Source organism: Acomys russatus, chromosome 3 (assembly GCF_903995435.1).
Source record: "Acomys russatus chromosome 3, mAcoRus1.1, whole genome shotgun sequence".
Classification (NCBI taxonomy): Eukaryota; Metazoa; Chordata; class Mammalia; order Rodentia; family Muridae; genus Acomys; species Acomys russatus.
Genome location: NC_067139.1, coordinates 69,140,931 through 69,158,574, shown reverse-complemented (window position 1 = coordinate 69,158,574; position 17,644 = coordinate 69,140,931). Strand labels below are relative to the sequence as shown.

General features: G+C 44.6%; 1 pseudogene; it reads right to left on the bottom strand.

Moving 5' to 3' along the window:
• Window positions 1–15,165: 15,165 nt before the first annotated feature.
• LOC127187114 (uncharacterized) lies at window positions 15,166–17,644 on the bottom strand (annotated as a pseudogene).

The window sequence follows — 17,644 nt, the reverse complement described above, 5'->3', positions numbered from 1 at the left end:
ACTATTGTGTTGTCCTTGGTTAGTGCAACAGTTGGAGCAGACATCCCTGGGCCCTAATCTACCCATTACGGTGTTCTTCTTGTAGGTTTCTAAGATCTTCTGGATCCTTCTATTTCCCCATCTCCTATATTTCTCTTACCTAGAGTCCTGGTAGGATGTCCTCACATCTATCCCAATCTCCTGGTTAGTGGAGACTTTCATGGGACATGCCTTTTGGGCTGATGCCTAATTATAAGTGAGTATATACCATGTGAGTCTTTCTGCTTCTTGACTTTAAATTTTAAAGCCTAACTCTTTACCTGCTTCTTCCCTCTACCCGCTTCCTCCATCCGGGCCTTCCCTTGCCCGCTTGCGGGCCACCATCATGTGGGTAAGTCTCTATGAAGACACTTTCCTGTCTCCTTCTACTGCAGTGGTTTTCAACTTGTGGGTTGGGACCCTTTCATAGGGGTCACCTAAGACCATCAGAAAACACTGATATTTACATTATGATTCATAACAGTAACAAAATCAAAGTTACAACGTAGCAAAGAAAATAATTTTATGGTTGGAGGTCACCACAACAAGAGGAACTCGAAGCATTGAGAATCGAAGAGTGACCTACAATCTGTCCCGCCTGCAGAATGTCCTAGGGCAATGGCCTGTTGGAACCCTCCCCTTCACCGAAAGCCTCTCCCAGGTTACCTCTTCAGCTGTTTTCTACTTTACCTGCTCTACTGTGTCACTCCCTGAGCTGCCACTATAAAAGCCACACCTGTTCCAGGACACTCCTCTCTTCCTGTTAAGCCCCAATTGCATGGAAAGGGATGCCTCTCCTCTGTGATTTGGGACATTTCTCCCTGAGATGTCTTTCAGTCCAGTTGGGGACACCCCATATTGAAATTTTGTCACCATGACACTTGTCTGCCTCTGGTCCTTTTATGCTCAGCTCCTTTCTGGAGGTTCCTTGCCCCTCCTTGGAGCTGCAGCTGAGCAGCTTCTCTGCATCCTGTGGCCTCTATCTACCATATTGGAATCCAACATTGAGCAGAGTTCCCATTTGTGATGCTTGTCCCTTGTGTCCCATTGACCGTACCTTCCTGGGCTTCTACACTGAGATCCTTGTCCCTCACAGCTCCTTGCTTCCCCTAGAAGCTGCCTGCTAACTCCTGCAGTTTCTCCACACTCTCCTGGGCTTCCACAATACTGGAGCCTTCCTTAGCCAGAATTCCTACCTGCACTCCTGCTCTCTGGCTCCCAGTTTTAGCATGGAACTCATAGGAATATTCCCTCTGGTCAAATTCATTTTGTATCCCTTTCTTTTACTCCCCAGACTCAGTGATTTTATTAAAGACTTGCTATCTCACTGTAAATGCTTGATCTCCATACAGATCAATAGCCAAAAATTGGCATGCTCAATTTTCAAATTCTCCCAAATTGTGATAACTTCTGCCACTGCACAAAGAAATGATCCCCCAAATCTCTTCATCTGAACCTTTTCTGCTTTACACTTCCCAAAGTCTCTTATCTCTTAGGTTTCAATTTTTCACTCTTGAAAATCTTTTATGCCTACAATTTCTCTGTGCTCTGCTCTCAATCAAGAAATCTTTTAAAACTGCCATATAACACTTTTCTTTTCTTTTTGAGACAGGGTTTCTTTGTGTAGCCTTGGCTGTCCTGGACTTACTTTGTAGACCAGGCTGGCTTTAAACTCACAGAACTCCGCCTGCCTCTGCCTCCCGAGTGCTGGGATTAAAAGGGTGCACCACCACACTCGGCTTGTGTGAAGTTCTTATCTCAGAATTTGTGAGTTCACTGAGTGTGGTTGAGGAATCTATAAAATCCGTAACAAAAAGTAAGCTTAAAACTTGTATTTAATCTTGTAATTAATCTTAATTTGCTATCCGTGATTCAACTCTTACTTAGAAAAATAGATCTACTTGTTGTCTATGTAACTTGAACTCAACTTTTGTTTAAGAAAATAGATGTTTTTAAATAGCAACCATGTGACTTGTCTCCATCTTGGCCAATAACCTCATTAGACTGTCAGCAGCCATGTGGCTGGCAGCCATCTTTACTAAGGTTAGAAGATACTGTGCCATGTGACTTCATCACCATCGTTGTTAAGATGGCTATGTGCTTTACACCAACTAAACAGCAATTATAAAACTTCTTAGTTCAGCTGTGCCCTCTGCTTATCATTGTATGTCCTTTTAGATAAAGGAGAAAACATCAGGTCTCCAAAATGTTTTGAATTGGGGTTGTTTTTTTTTTTCCAAAAGATTTATTTATTCATGTATATAAGTGCTTTATCTACATGTATGCCTGCAGGTCAGAAGAGAGCATCAGATCCCAGGATAGATGGTTGTGAGCCACCATGTGGTTGCTGGGAATTGAACTCAGGACCTCTGGAAGAGCTGACAGTGCTCCTAACTGCTGAGCCATCTCTCCAGCCCTGGGGTTGATTTTTTTGTATGATGATAAATCCCTAAGGTTATAAGGATATAGTCAAGATAACAGAAACCTTTTATGTCTTTGATAACTGTGTCCAACACCCAGCTTCTGGAAAAATTTTAAATAATTATCAACATATGTCTGATAAATAGGTGACATGTAAAATAAAGTTTATAAATTCCTAAGGTTATAAAAGTCTACTCAGTTTATCTTTGCTAACCGTTCCACACTGGGTTTCTAGAAAATTTAAATAAGTAACAATATAAGTGTGAACTAAGATTACTATATGGTGATGAAACACCATGACCAAAGCAACTTTGAGAGGAAAGGATTTATTTGGCTTACATTTCCACATCACAGTTCATCATCAAAGGAACTCAGGACATGAGCTCAAACTTAGCAGGAACCTGGAGGCAGGAGCTGATGCAGAGACCAGGGAGGGGTGTTGCTTACTGGCTTGCTCCTTACAGTTTGCTCAGCTTGCTTTCTTATAGAGCCCAGGACCACCAGCCCAGGCACGGCACCACCCACAATGGACTGGGCTCTATCCCATCAGTCTGTAATTTCAAAAAAGCCTTACAGATGGATCTTATGGATGCATTTTCTCAAGTGAGGCTTTGTCCTTTCATATAACTCATCTTCTATCAAGTTGACATAAGACTAGCCAGCGTAGTATGTTTAATAATTAAGGCTTATAAATTCCCAAATGTCCTCAGGCTAACAGTACTGGACTTAAAGATAACTGTTAAACTTTTTTTGGTCTTTGCTAACTTTGTTAATCTTTAGCTATTTGGATAAACTGAGTCTTCAAGAAACTGTGATATTCTGTAATGATACATTATAAATGGATCAAAAAATAAAGTTCCTGGTCTTTCTATGGACTGTATTTATGGCTTAGAGTTTTGTTTTGATGCTAAAGGATTTTCAGTCAAATCTTCAATTTAAATTTTTAGAGTTCAAAGTTAACAGGAACAAAGCTATAAAATTCCAATCTTACATAAGCTACTAATTTGTTGCAATCAGCTAAGGATAAGTAAGACATGCAAGTTAATGCTTGGTCACTTTGGCCACAAGTGACCAAATTCTCTTCTATGCTCTTAGTCCTGCCAAGTAGAAATGTAATTCATTTACCATGACAAGAAAGTCTATACATGACAAGAGAAATCCTAAATCAAGTAACTAAAATCAAGTAAAATTTGTTTAAACTCAGGAATACTTAATAGATACTGATCCGAAAACTCTTCAGGGGTCTGCTGAGTATGACATTTAAAATGTTTTTTTAAAATATCTTTACTTATTTATTTATTATACAATATTCTGTGTGCATGTGTGCCTGCAGGTCAGAAGAGGGCACCAGATCTTGTTATAGATGGTTGTGAGCCACCATGTGGTTGCTGGGAATTGAACTCAGGACCTTTGGAAGAGCAGACAGTGCTCTTAACCTCTCAGCCATTTCTCTAGCCTGGCATTTAAAATGTTTAATGAAGAAGCTTTCCATGATTGACAGAAATGCCAGCTTCTAGAGTCAACCCTAATGTCTCCAAAGAAGACAATGGGACACAGGTGACTCCACCTGGACTGTGGTAATGCTGACCAAGGGGCAAATAACTGCCCCATGCCCAGCCGGCTGCCAGGGCCCTGCCCAGACTGTGCACGCTGTTGGGTTGACTGACCTACTCTGTCTCACCAAGGTGGGTCAATTTCCCCAAGTTCTTCCTCTACAGGAAAATCCCCAAGACTTTCTGGGGCTGGCAGCCGAAAGCTAATGGTGCTTTGTGCAGCAGCTGACGTTGTAATGCTGTCCTGTGTGACACTTAAAGACATATGACCTTTGCCTCCCAATGAATCCATTGAACTACAGGAGCCTAGGGTAACTGCACAAGCCGCAGTAGGTCTCTGTCACTTTTATTGACAAGTGGCTATTTGGATGTAGCAGTTCCTGCTAATAATGTATCCTTCTTGGATCTTTGATGGTGTTGATGGCTAACTGTAGCTTTATCTATTTTAACAGCAGCACCCAGGCCCTTCCCCAAAGCTGCAGCTACCTGGTGAGTTCATTTCAAATGTAGAACCAGACCTCACTTTTCTAGAGCTATGAGGCTTCCTGCTGTTTAAGAAGGCAGACTTAACCCAGTTTATCTTGCTGTCAGACTTCACAGGGAAAGAGACAAAACCACAAAATGGGTTCCAGTGTAATATTTTCCTAGTTTCTTATTTAAAGGAACTTACTTCCTAATGACTGCTCTCAGCAGTCAGCCACCTGTGTCCCCTAGTAAGTAACTGGAGGAAAAGAAAAGGCTCTAAGCTTATGAAAGTCATGAGGAACTAAGACAGAAGTGAAAGTTGTGATGGTCTAAGGAAGTGATTTAAGGTATATTTTAAAAAAACGAGAAATGTTTCAGAGCACAAGATCAAAATTTTTAATTTCTTTTGGCTGCTGTGCTTGTTTGACTAGGAATGGCCCCATATACAAAACTCATGTGTTTGAATGCTTGGCTCATAGGTAGTGATGCTATTAGGAGGTGTGGCCTTGTTGTAGGAAGTGTGTCACTGTGGAGGCGGGCTTTGAGGTCTCCTATGCTCAAGCTGCACCCAGCGTGACACACAGTCTCTTTCCTTTGCCTTCAGATCAAGATGTAGAGCTCTCAGCTCCTTCCCTGCACCATGTCTGCCTGCACGCTGCTGTGCTTCCCACCATGATGACAATGGACTAAACCTCTGAACCTGTGAGCCAGCCCCAGTTAAGTGTTTTCCATTATGAGAGTTGCCGTGGTCATGTGTCTCTCCTCAGCAATAAAACCATAAGACAGTTGCCTTCTAAGTATAGACATAAAAATATTTTCAATTGTGCTAAAAACCATCTATGTCCAATTTATATATACAACCATCTAGATATATAGAAAAAATGTTCATGCTTTTAACCCAGAATCATTTTTCTGTAGGGGTTGGGGGTCCTCAAGCTTTTGAGTAGACTCAAAGGCATGAGTCTACTGCTTTCTCTCTCTTTTTTCCCTGGCTTTGCAAGACAGGGTCTCTCTGTGTAGTCTTGACTACCCTGGACTCACTTTGTAGACTAGGTTGGCCTCGAACTCACAGTAATCCATCTGCCTCTGCCTCCCGAATGCTGGGATTAAAGGTATGAGCCACCATGCCCTGGATAATCTGCTGGTTTTTCTACAGTGAGGATTTCAGTACAGATTACAAACAGTTATGTATTAATCAGGTTTCTCTAGAGTCACAGAGCTTATGGGATGAATTTATCTCTATATAAAGCGGGGATTTATTGGACTGACTTACAGGCTGCAGTGCAGCCAGTCCAACAATAGCTGTCCATGAGAGGAAAGTCCAAAGATCTAATAGTTGCTCAGTTCTACAAGGCTATATGTCTCAGCTGGTCTTCTGTGTGTGCTGGAATCCTGAAGAAATAGGCTCTAATGCCAGTGAAGAAATGAATGTGCTAGCAAGGTGAGGGCAAGCAATCAGAGAACAAAAGTGTCCTCTTTCTATGTCCTTATATAGACTTCTAGCAGGAGGTGTGGTCCAGATTAAAGGTATGTCTTTCTGCCTCAAGATTTGGACTTAAGACCCGTGTCTTCCAGCCTAAAGATCCAGATCAAAGGCATATGTCTTTCTGCCTCAAGACCAAGATCAAAGATGTGTATCGTCCTATGTAAAAGGTCTGGATTAGAAGTGGATTCACCTATATTGCTTTTAAGTTATCAATACAGTTTAATAATTGTTTATTATCTGTATTATCAATATTATCAGTATGCCTGACTAGCAATCAATCAAGACACAGACACTTGTATTTTAAAATAGCCTTAGTTAACTTGGGGCAGGGCAGACATTAATCCCCTAAACTATTTCCCATAGTGGGGCAGGTATGGGAAACATGCTATCTGTTTCTAATAATTTCTATCAAGATACCTCCTATCCATAATCCCAAATACTTGCTAATCTTCTTCATCTGGGTCAAATCTTCCATTCATGCCTGCTGTGTGCTTCTCTTCCACCTAACCCATGATGGCCTTCCTCTCCTCTCCTCAGGTCTTTCTTCTTCTTCTTCTTCTTCTTCTTCTTCTTCTTCTTCTTCTTCTTCTTCTTCTTCTTCTTCTTCTTCTTCTTCTTCTTCTTCTCTTCTCTTCTTCTTCTTCTTCTTCTTCTTCTTCTTCTTCTTCTTCTTCTTCTTCTTCTTCTTCTTCTTCTTCTTCTTCTTCTTCTTCTTCTTCTTCTTCTCAGGATTCCTCTGTCTCTCTGAGCCCAGGAACCTTGGCCACACCTATCTCAGTTGCCCTGCCCAGGTGGGATGGCTTTTTATGAATTAGCATCAAAATATGTAATACCACCCCACAACACACCTACTTCAGGCCAAGCAGAAAATCTCTCACAGGTGCACCCTCCATTTCTGGATTGTAGTTCATTCCAGATATAGTGAAGTTGACAACCAAGGATAGGTACCACAAGTGGTAATGTTCATATGGATAAGACTTATACCTACTTTTGTAAACTTAAAACCTTTTTTGTAAGCTTCAGGGAGTTGTGAGATTTGGATCCACCTCACACAGGACAAATGGACTCCAGATAAATATTCCTGTCAATCAACATCCTAAGTTTCCATACCTGTTTATTCCTGAGGGTGGGACAGAGGGAGGGAAGGAGAGAGGGAGAGGGAGAAGGAGAGTGAGAGACAGAGACAGAGACAGAGAGACAGACGGAGAGATGGAGACAGAGAAACAGAGAGGGAGACACAGAGGAGACAGAGACCAGAGACAGAGAGGGAGACAGAGAGAGAGAGAGACAGAGAGAGACACACAGAGAGAGAGAGAGACAGAGAGAGAGAGACAGAGAGGGAGACAGAGAGACAGAGAGAGAGACAGAGAGACAGAGACAGACAGACAGAGAGAGAGAGACAGAGAGAGAGAGAGACAGAGAGGGAGACAGAGAGACAGAGAGAGAGACAGAGAGAGAGAGAGAGAGAGAGAGAGAGAGAGAGAGAGAGAGAGAGAGAGAGAGAGAGAGATATTTTGTCTTTGTCTCAGGCTTGTTTACTTAGTGGGTGGGGTAGGGTAACTGAGAAGTAGTAAGTCATTTTCTCTCTGAAGCCCAAACAGGTCAGACCAGAAAGTGCTAATTGCAGGCTGGCTCCTACCTGACTTCCCCACCTTGGTAAGCATGCTGAACCTGCACACAAAACCTTGGTGAGAATTCAGTTCTGCCACAGGGTGGGGAGCGTAGGAGCATGTCCTTAACGGATCCAGCCAGCTAAAGGCAATGAACCGCCTCCTCAGCTGTCTCTCTATCAGCGGCACTCTGCCAGTGCATGTGTGGGAAATGTCTGTGTGGTGCCTGTGTTTTTATAAAAAGTCTCCCAGAAAGATACCAAACCAAGTCAGAAATGCTCAGTGGGGCTGGGAAGACACGCTCAACGCTGGCTTAGCTACACAAGTCCCAGCCACTACTCAACTCACACCTCATGCCTCCTTCCTTCCCATGCCCAGATGTCAGGTTGCAGTTCCCAAATGGAGGTGGCCTCTAATTCGCCCAGCAGCCAGCTAACACTAGACCTGTGATCAATGTCTGTTTGCAAGTCATAACCAGTTTCCTGGGCTCATGCTAATTCTTAGAGCCGGTGCGGAGAGGCTTAGGAATATTTTTTAATAAGTAAAGGCTTTTGCAGCACTGAAAGGTTTGATGGTAAAAACTCTCAAGATCGTCCCCCCCCCGCCCCCCCCCCCGCCCACACACACACCATCACAGCAGTGAGCAAGCTATGAAGTGCAGGGGCTCTCCTCCGGGTCTGTTTGCTGCTCAGATCACAAATCTTTTGTCTGCATTTTTGCAGGCTGCCAATTGTGCATCTGTGGAATTCCTCTGAGGCTCCCCTTTGTTCTTTGGCTCAAAGCTCCAGGGAGGGGATCTCTGCTTTCCCTATCATGTTACAGTCTCCTTCCCTTTTCCTTCCTTTCTTTTCCTTTCCTTTCCTTTCCTTTTCTTTCCTTCCCCCTTCCTTTCCTGTCCTTTCCTTTCCTTTTCCTTCCTTCCTTCCTTTCTTCTTCCTCCTCCTCTTCCTTCTTCTTCTGGTTTGGTGTTTTGAGACAGGGTTTCATTGGCCTGGACGTGCTTTGTAGACCAGGCTGGCCTCAAACTCACAGAGGTCCCCCAAGTGCTGGGATTAAAGGTATGCACCACCGTGCTTGGCTCCCCCCTCCCCCTCTCTGTGTTGTCCTGGCTGTCCGGGAACTTGCTCTGTAGACCAGGCTGGCCTTGAACTCAGAAATTTGTCTGTCTCCCAAATGCTGTGATTAAAGGAGTGCACAGCCACCACTACCATTGCTTGGTAGTTTTTTGTTACTAAACAAATCTGAAGTTCAGTATTTCTGGCTTTCACGTGGACATTGTCTGCTGTTTGCAGCTGTTCTTTGTCTCTTTACTGACTACTCTGCAAACTTTCCCTACAGCTGCACACCACGCTGGCCGCAAACTCCAAGAGATCCACCTGTCTCTGTCTTCCTGAGTGCTGGATTTACAGGAGTGTGCCTCTGTACCCAGTAAAATTTTATATCTCTAAAGATACTTTCTTCTCCTTCTCTGGTTATAAAGACTAAACACGAGGCCTTGTGCTTGTGAGCAAAGTGTTTGAAATACATCTTTAGCCCTCAAGAAGCTTTGTAATCTAGCACTGGAGAGGTGGCTTAGCCCTTCAGTACATGTGATGTTCTTTCAGAGGACAGTGGTTATCAGCACCCATGCCCATGCTCACAACTGCCTATACGTCTAGCTCAGTAGTACTGAGTTCCATGGGCACCCACGCATGTGTAGTGTGCACACACACGCGCGCGCACACACACATACACAAAACATGCACATATGCACATACACACACATTATAACATATGTATATGGGCTGGAGAGATGGCTCAGAGGTTAAGAAGACTGTCTGTTCTTCCAAATGTCCTGAGTTCAATTCCCAACAACACCATGGTGGCTCATAACCATCTATAATGAGATCTAGTGCCCTCTTCTGGCATGCTGGCACACATGTAGTCAGAATACTTATAAATAATAAACAAATCTTAAAAAAAAAAAAAAAAAAAAGCCCAAACCCAACAACACATACAGCCAGGCGTGGAGGCACATACTTTTAATCCTAGCACTTAGAGACAGGTGAATCTCTGAGTTCAAGGCCAACCTAATTTATACATCAAGTTCCAGGACAGCCAGGGCTACACAGAGAAGCCCTGCCTCGAAAAGCCAAAACAAAAATAAAACACCCCCCCCCACACCCCCCACATGCACATATGCACACACACACATACTCACACTATAACACACACATTCACATATGCACACACACATACTCACACTATAACACACACATGCACATATGCACACACACACACATACTCACACTATAACACACACATGCACATATGCACACACACACATACTCACACTATAACACACACATGCACATATGCACACACACACATATACTCACACTATAACACACACATTCACATATGTACACACACATATATACATGATTTTTAAAATCCTTTTAAAACTATATTTTATAATTTTTATAATTCACTAACTCAGTGAATAGAAGTATTTGTGTGCAGGCCTGAGAACTGATTGATTCCCCTGATCCTACAGGGTGGTCGGAAACAGGCCCGAGGACTGTCTTCTGACTGCCATATGCTGTTAGTGACACACACTCATATGCATATACATGCATTCCCAACACACAATTAAAAAATATAATTTGTTTTGTTATTTCCTTTTGAAGCCACCGTTTGTTTTAGAGTGTGTTGTTTAATATTCACATATTTGTGGATTTTCCAGTTTTCCTCTTGGCTTGATTTTTAGTTTAAATTTATTGGGTTTATAAATGATATGTGACTTAATTTTAGTCTTCCTAAATTGCCAAGAAGTGATTTGTGGTCTAACATGTAATCAATATGGTACACATACACACACACACACACACACACACACACACACACACACACATGCACATACACATACAAAGGTTAAAAAAATTTATGTATTTCACTTGACCAAGTCTTCTGTTGACACTCTCTGAGAATAGTTCAGTTCAGATGGGTTGTTCTTTAAGTCCAGAAGTGTTATTCCACTGTTTGAAAAGCTTTAACGGTGTAGAGGTGACTCAGCAGTTAAGAACAGTTGCTGCTAGGACCTAAGGACTTGAGTTCAATTTGAAGCCTCCACATTGGGTAGCTACAACCACCTGTAGCTCTAGTTCCAGGGAATCTAATGTCTTCTTCTGGCCTCCTCAAGCACCTATGCATGTGTGGCACAGGCATGGACATATATGCATTAAAAATCTTAAAAAAAAAAAGGTTTCTAATTTTTTTTTTTTTTTTTTTTTTTTTTTTTTGAGACAGGGCCCAGGATTCCTTTGCAGTTGTTATATAGTTGAGACTAGCCTTGAATGACTGTTTCTGCCTCCCAAGTCCTGTGATTACAGATACACAGCACCGAGTTTGGTTGGCGGAGTGTTGAAGATTGGAACCAGGGCTTTAGGCACTAGGGAAGGGCTTTAACATTTGAGGCACATCCCCAACCCTCTGCTGAGTTCACACATGCACTGCTTTTCCCATTTTGTTTGGTGCTTCTTTGTTATGTTTTAGCTCACTGACATTACTGATGGTCACTTGTGAAATATTTGTCAGACAACCTGTAGATATCTCTGGTCCTTTACAGTTAGGTTCCTAGAAACGTGTCTCTCTGAGTGAGCCATTCCCTGGTGTTTTAATGCCTTTCCATCCTTTGTGGAAAATCGAACACTTGACAAACTGCAACAACAGCGTACAAAAGTTTCTCCCAGTCTTTATGACGTGGCTTTGTTTAGGGGAAGACCTTTATCAGTCAACCTGGACAGAGATTGTCTGTCCCTCAAGCTTACTCTGGCTCTTGAGTTTTGCCTGTGCTCTTTCTTCTCTGTGGCCTATGACACCCCTATCAACAGCCTGGTGTCTGCTGGCAATACAGCAATACCTTGGGTGCTGGAACAACCCCTAACCCCACTTTATGGAGTTTGCTTGGCCCTCCACTGAACGTCTCAAGAGTGCTGTTTGTCTCTACTCAGTTGTTTGCACTATTTGAGACAGAAGCTCATCCGCAGGCACCCCAGGTTGCTCTCACTGCTTTCCTCCCCCACGGAAGAGACTGCAGACTTCAGAGTTTGCTCAGCCAGGACATTTCCTCCTAATCATAGAGGACTTTCCTGGGTGGCAGGTCTCAAGAGCCATCCTGTTAAGGGAGCTCACTAGGCATGTGGCTGTCTAGGAGATGATCTGGTATTTGCAAGGTCTGTACCATGATGCACCCCAGAATTGTTTCTAACCTCTGACTACCCTGTCAATTGTGCATTGCTGCATCTCTCTAAAATCTGGTGTTAGAGCTGGGCATGGTGCACATGCCCTTAATCCCAGCACCCAGGGAGACAGAGGCAGGTGGATCACTGTGAGTCTAAGGCCAGGACAGCCAAGATTACATTCAAGGCCAGCCTGGCCTACACAGCTGTCGCGACCCTTCCGACCAGCGGAAAATAAGGACGCGACCTGAACGTTCTTCTCCAGGCAGTTTATTCAGGAACCTTTTCAGCAAGCTTCTTCTTTTCCTTCTCCTTTTCCTTCCTCCCTTTCCTTCCTCCTCCCCAACACCCCAGCGCCCCTTTATATCCTCTGCCTCAGCCAATCAGCAGCCCTTACGTCGGTAGCTCTAATTGGTTCCCGACAAGGCGGGATGCATAGTCAGAGCAAATAAGGACTTGTTTACCAGTAGCAGAATTGCAAGTCATTTTGCCTGGCCGGTTGCCAGGCGCCATCTTAGCGAGGGTGATAGCTTCAGCTTCCCACACAAAGCGAATCCAGGACAGCCAAGGTTATACAGAGAAACCTTGTCTTGAAAACCCAAAAAGAAAAAACTTCTGGCATTGGTGTGAACTGTCATTTTCTGGGTATTGACCAGCTCTGATTGAGCAAACTTCTTACAGGATCTTGTTGAAGATGTACTGTTTGTCATTCAGATGAATTAATCCCTGATTATGGAATTCCTGGTTTGATTCAAATAGTTTTAAAAGTTAAATTGTTTTAGAACTTCTAAAAACAATTTTAGGGAGTTTATGGCTGCGATAAATACCTTTGTGGACCTCCAGACACCTCACTAGAGATAGCTTTGTAGCAGATTTGTGGCTTCAGATAAGCACCACTCCAGATGGCACCAGGAATCTTGGTATTCACCATAAATATAGGCAAGTTGGTTTAAGCTTCTCATGAACCCAAGATATAATGGAACTACCTAGAAATGGATAAGCTCAGTACAAACCTTTATGTCTATATATACAAAGCATTCTGTTATAATTCCTTATACCTTGTCACATTGTGGCATCATATGTTGTCATTTTAAATTTACTCTGTTTCGTAGAATGAAAGACAGATAAAATTATTGTCCTGAACTCGTTATGAACTAAGAGATAGCTGGATAGTATATAGTTAGATCAGTCCTAATTAAAAAGTCATATATTACCTTTGTCACTCTGAACTCACTGTGAACTTACATAATGGATACTTAGATAAGAAATGTTTAGCTTTAAAACATATAACCTCTGACATGAACTCTGGTGCTCCATATTTGACCATTTCCCCTTGGTGGGGAGGCCTGACGGCACTCAAAGAAAGAATAAGCAGGCTACCAAGATGAGACTTGATAGCCTATGACCATACAGTGGGGGAGGAGGTCCCCCTCAGTCTTAGACCTAGGGGAGGAGAATAGGGTGAAAGCAGGAGGGAGGGAGGAATGGGAGGATACAGGTGATGGGATAATAATTGAGTTGTAATCTGAATAAATTAATAAAATTAAACTAAAAAAAATATAACCTTTTGTATTTTAGAATTTGTCTGTTTTCATGATTAATTGCTCTTCTTTTTCTATGAGGTAATTCCTTTTTCTCAGAAGTATAAGTATGGTGACCAACAATAAACGGTGAAATTGGGAAGCTTAACTTCAGTTGAAGTTAAGATGCCTAACTTCATCCACCTTTTTTCTTGAATGTATGTGTGTGTGAGTGGTTTATTCTCTCTCTCTCTCTCTTATGTCTTATTTCCCTATAGATTCACAAATAAGTTAGAAGACTCAGGACTTTACCATCAGCCTTCTAGTACTAGCAGGTTTAAGTTTATATTAGCTTACTGGAGATCTCCGCAAAGAGACCTATCTACAGATCAAAGTGCCTCCTTTTATGACCCCCATGCAGTCTCTAGGCAGAAGCCACTTTTACAGTCTCAGCTATAGGAAAATTGTGGTCAGGTTAAGTCTTCCTCCTCGGCCTCAGTGCAGCCAGTCTCTAGAGAAGAAACCCTGGGCTCCCTTTTCTCTTTCTTCTTTTGATCATGATCAGTTGCCTGAGCCATCAGCTCTGGCCACCCAAGAGATAAAGCGAACTGGAAGAGCATCTGCGTCCAGCCACAGAGACCCTACCCTGGACCTCTTCAGAGCCACAGCTGAGCATTAACAGACAGGAGTGTTGAATGCAGGCTCTGGCATGCTGTGATCTTTTTATCAATTTGTAGATGTCTCACAAAGGGGAGTTTATATTATTGCTGAGTTGAACAAGGCATGGGGCTTCCTGCTTCACCATCATACTGACAGTTCAACATCCAAGCCTGAGCTTTTGCTCCTTTGCTTGTTTTTGGACTCACTTCCAAAATGAAAGGTGGTGTCTCACAATTATTTGTTAGAAAGGCCAAGTTGTCATGTCTCTTCCTTCTTTCCTTCCTTCCTTTTTTTCTTCCTTTCTCTCTTTCTCTGCACCACCTCAGATTAAAGGCATGCACCCCTACACCCAGCTCAGGCCTCTTTCTTAATTTCTGGAATTTGCAGGCAATCCTTCAGACTTTGCCTTCTAGATCCACACCCAGATCCAAATTGTCCCCTCCAGGGACAGGAGGCTGCGCCTCCAGGGTGTCGTCATGCCCAAACTAATTTTTCTGAGTGCACCTGAGATGCAGAACTTGAAGCCCGGGTAGGAGTGAGATGGGGACAAAGGCTTCCTCTGCTTACCTCAAATGCAAACCCGAATCACAGACTGGGGAAAGGGGCAGCATGCGTTTTAAGAAGGCTTGACAGTGGTGGCTTGTGGGAGATGCTGGTGCTGTGAGTTTATGGTGAATCTTTGTACCTCGCCAGCAGGTGCTTTGGATTCTAGATACTCCTGGTAGCAGCTGGGAGGCATGGAGCTCATCACTGCTGCCCCTCTATGATCTTGTTCCTTACTCTCTGAGAGAATGGCACCTTTCCTTATTTCTTTAACATCCTAGTGTGTGTGTGTGTGTGTGTGTGTGTGTGTGTTGTGTGCGCGTGGGTCCTTCTGGATCCTAAGCATAGAGGATTGGAGGTAGGGCCTGAGGAGTTGCCAGCCTCACAGATTCCAGGAGATGCCAGTGCTGAGGTCTGGGAACCCCACATTGAGCAGCACTGCTCTTGGCTCCTGTGTTCACCTTGGTGGCACATTGGAATCCCCTGGGTGGTTTACATAGCCATCCTGATGTTGGACCTGCTCCCTGGAAATACTGATTATGTGCTCTGGGCATTTGTGTAGCAATGAGATCACAGGATTGAGAGTCCCTATACTAAAGCTAGGAGAAACCTCACAGTTTCTGGTGGGCCTTGACCTGTGACATAGACTCCTGGGAACCTTTTAGAGAGCTAGTCTGTTCCTCCAGGCCTACTAAGGGAGTGCCAAGTCCAGTGTGACCTCAGGGGCCTCAAGGGATGCCCTAATATTGAAGGCCAGGCATAAAGAGTTGGCACCAGATCTAGCAGGGACTGCTGCCTAGGCTGACAAAGGGGCTGCAGAAGATTCTGGGAGACCAGGTTTGGCTGTCCTAGAAGTGATGTGCCTTCAGCTAGAAGTAGTGGTTGGGGTTTCCTAGGAAGGTCTGGACCCAAAGTGACCCTATAGGCTTCTTTGGGCCCATGAGGGGTAGTTTGGGTAGGTGAGATTGCTCTGGGCTAAGATAGGGGCTCTTCTGTTGTTGTGACTGTCTAAAGCTCTGCAAAGCAAGCTTGGAGAATTAGTTTTTTTCTGGGCCTTCAACTAATTCCTGAGGCTGTTTGGTGCCCCCTGGTGGCTATTGGAGGCAGCTAGACTGGTCCAGGATCAATCTATGAAGCTGGTTTGGCTGACAGGGGGCCTAGAGTGCCTGGTGGGGCATCAGCTCAGGCCTGAAAGACCTGGGACAACAGAATGGTTTTAAGGTAGAATCCCAAGGGGATGGAACTGGCCTAGCAGAAACTGTGGGGACTTGCAGTGCTGTCCTGAGGCAGCCCTTATAGGCCTGGTTATAGGAACACAGTGTGGTCCATGACCACAAAGGTTGGCAATTGTGCCAAATGGTCAGTAGAGACCTGCAGAGGTGACACAAAGTCAACAGGGACTAAAATGGGTGGTAGAGATGTCTGGATGGACCACAGGTGCTTCCGGGAGTCTGGAATCCCCAAGCATGTCCTGCAGGGCTGAGCCAGGTCTAAGAGCTGGGTCTGACTTAGCTGATCTTGAGCAGGAAGCAGATGCTGGCATCAGTGGTGCTGACCAGGGCCTAGAAGTGGGCATCAGTGCTGGCAGGGCTGTCTCAAATCTGTAAATGAATTATGGGGCCAAGAAACCAGAACCAGGGCTACTCCAGGACTGGGAGGGGCTCCCAAAGCTGGCTGGACTGGCTGGGCAGCTGCTGCTGGTAGCACTGGGCCAGGCCATTCTGGTAACACGTGCTGGCTGGGAGCATGGCCCTTCTGGGGATCATACATATTTGCAGGGCTGCAATGGGACCATCCTTGTCCCATCATAACAAATAGGCTCAGCGTCCTGCCCTGGGCTGCCCACCTCCAGGGGCTTCCTGTTCTGACTCAGCTCCGTGGATGTGAGTTTTCTGATTCTTGGGGCTTCTGAACAAGATATTGATCCCATTTCTCTTTCTGCTCATGTGGCTTCAGAGCTATATCCTTGTATAGGGCCTCCAGGGTGCTGAAGACGACTATAGAGAAGCTGTCAATACCTTCCCCTTCCTGAGAACTGCACTGCTGCTGGTGGCCATGAGGGGTGCAGGTATCAAGCAGTCATGTAGGGCACTGATGCTGTCTAGCGTGCTCCTCGACAGGACTGGGCTCAAGCTTGTCACCTGACCACCATCTCTGTGCATGGACCTCCAGGGCAGCTTCTTGATACCAGCCTTGGTTTTTTGGGTGCTTGATCTCTGCTCCGCAGTGACTTTGGCACCCTGCACTGTGGGCTATAGTGCACCACCAGGCTGCAAGGGCACCAAAGCAGCTTGGGGCTGGGTCACAGCAGAGATGCTCAGTGTTCTTTCCTGACATCCAGCTGGCAAGGGACAGCACCTGCCTTCCTCAGTGCTTCATCTCAGCCCACCCTTGGCACATGGAGGGTGTTCATGAAGGGAACTGGCAGGTGGAGACTTTGCCTCGCTGGTTCTCATGGGTCAGGCCTGAGACTCCCTGTCGGTGGATGTTAAGTCTCCCGTGTCTCTACAGGAAAGAGGTGTCTCAGTGGTTAATTGGTGTCTTCTCCCTCCACTTATATGTTAAAGACGACCCACGTGACAGCCTCCTCAAGATGTTTCACAGCTGCACAGGATGTCTCTTGGCTTCAGAACGATCAATTCGTGCCTCTGAATCAAGGAGAAAAATGGCATTGTTCACAGAGCTAATGTAGACATGTCAGGGCATTTCCTTCATGTCCTTGCTCTCAAGTGCACTCATGTTTCATAGTCTATGCAATTCTTTCTAGAAGGCCACCTTGTGGGAAGAGCATTCTGACTCTGCCCCATCCATAGCCCATAGATATCTTTTTTGTTTGTTTTTCTATTTTTGATTTGTTCACTTAACACCCCAATTATAGCGCAGTTCCTCATCACTTCCCGGCCCTACCTTCTACCCCTCCCCCCTCCCCCCTTCGCTAATGCTCTGAAAGGAGGAGCCCTCCTCCACTATTGTCTGACCTCAGCCTATCAGTAGTCTCTTCCTTGAGGCATGGCAAGGCCACCCCACCGGGGGAATGTGATCAACTAGTGCGCACCGGAATCCATGTCAGAAGTAGCCCCTACTCAACATACTACAGGACCCACCTATTGACTACCTTTGACAGAAGATTTAGGTCCTCACTGTGCAT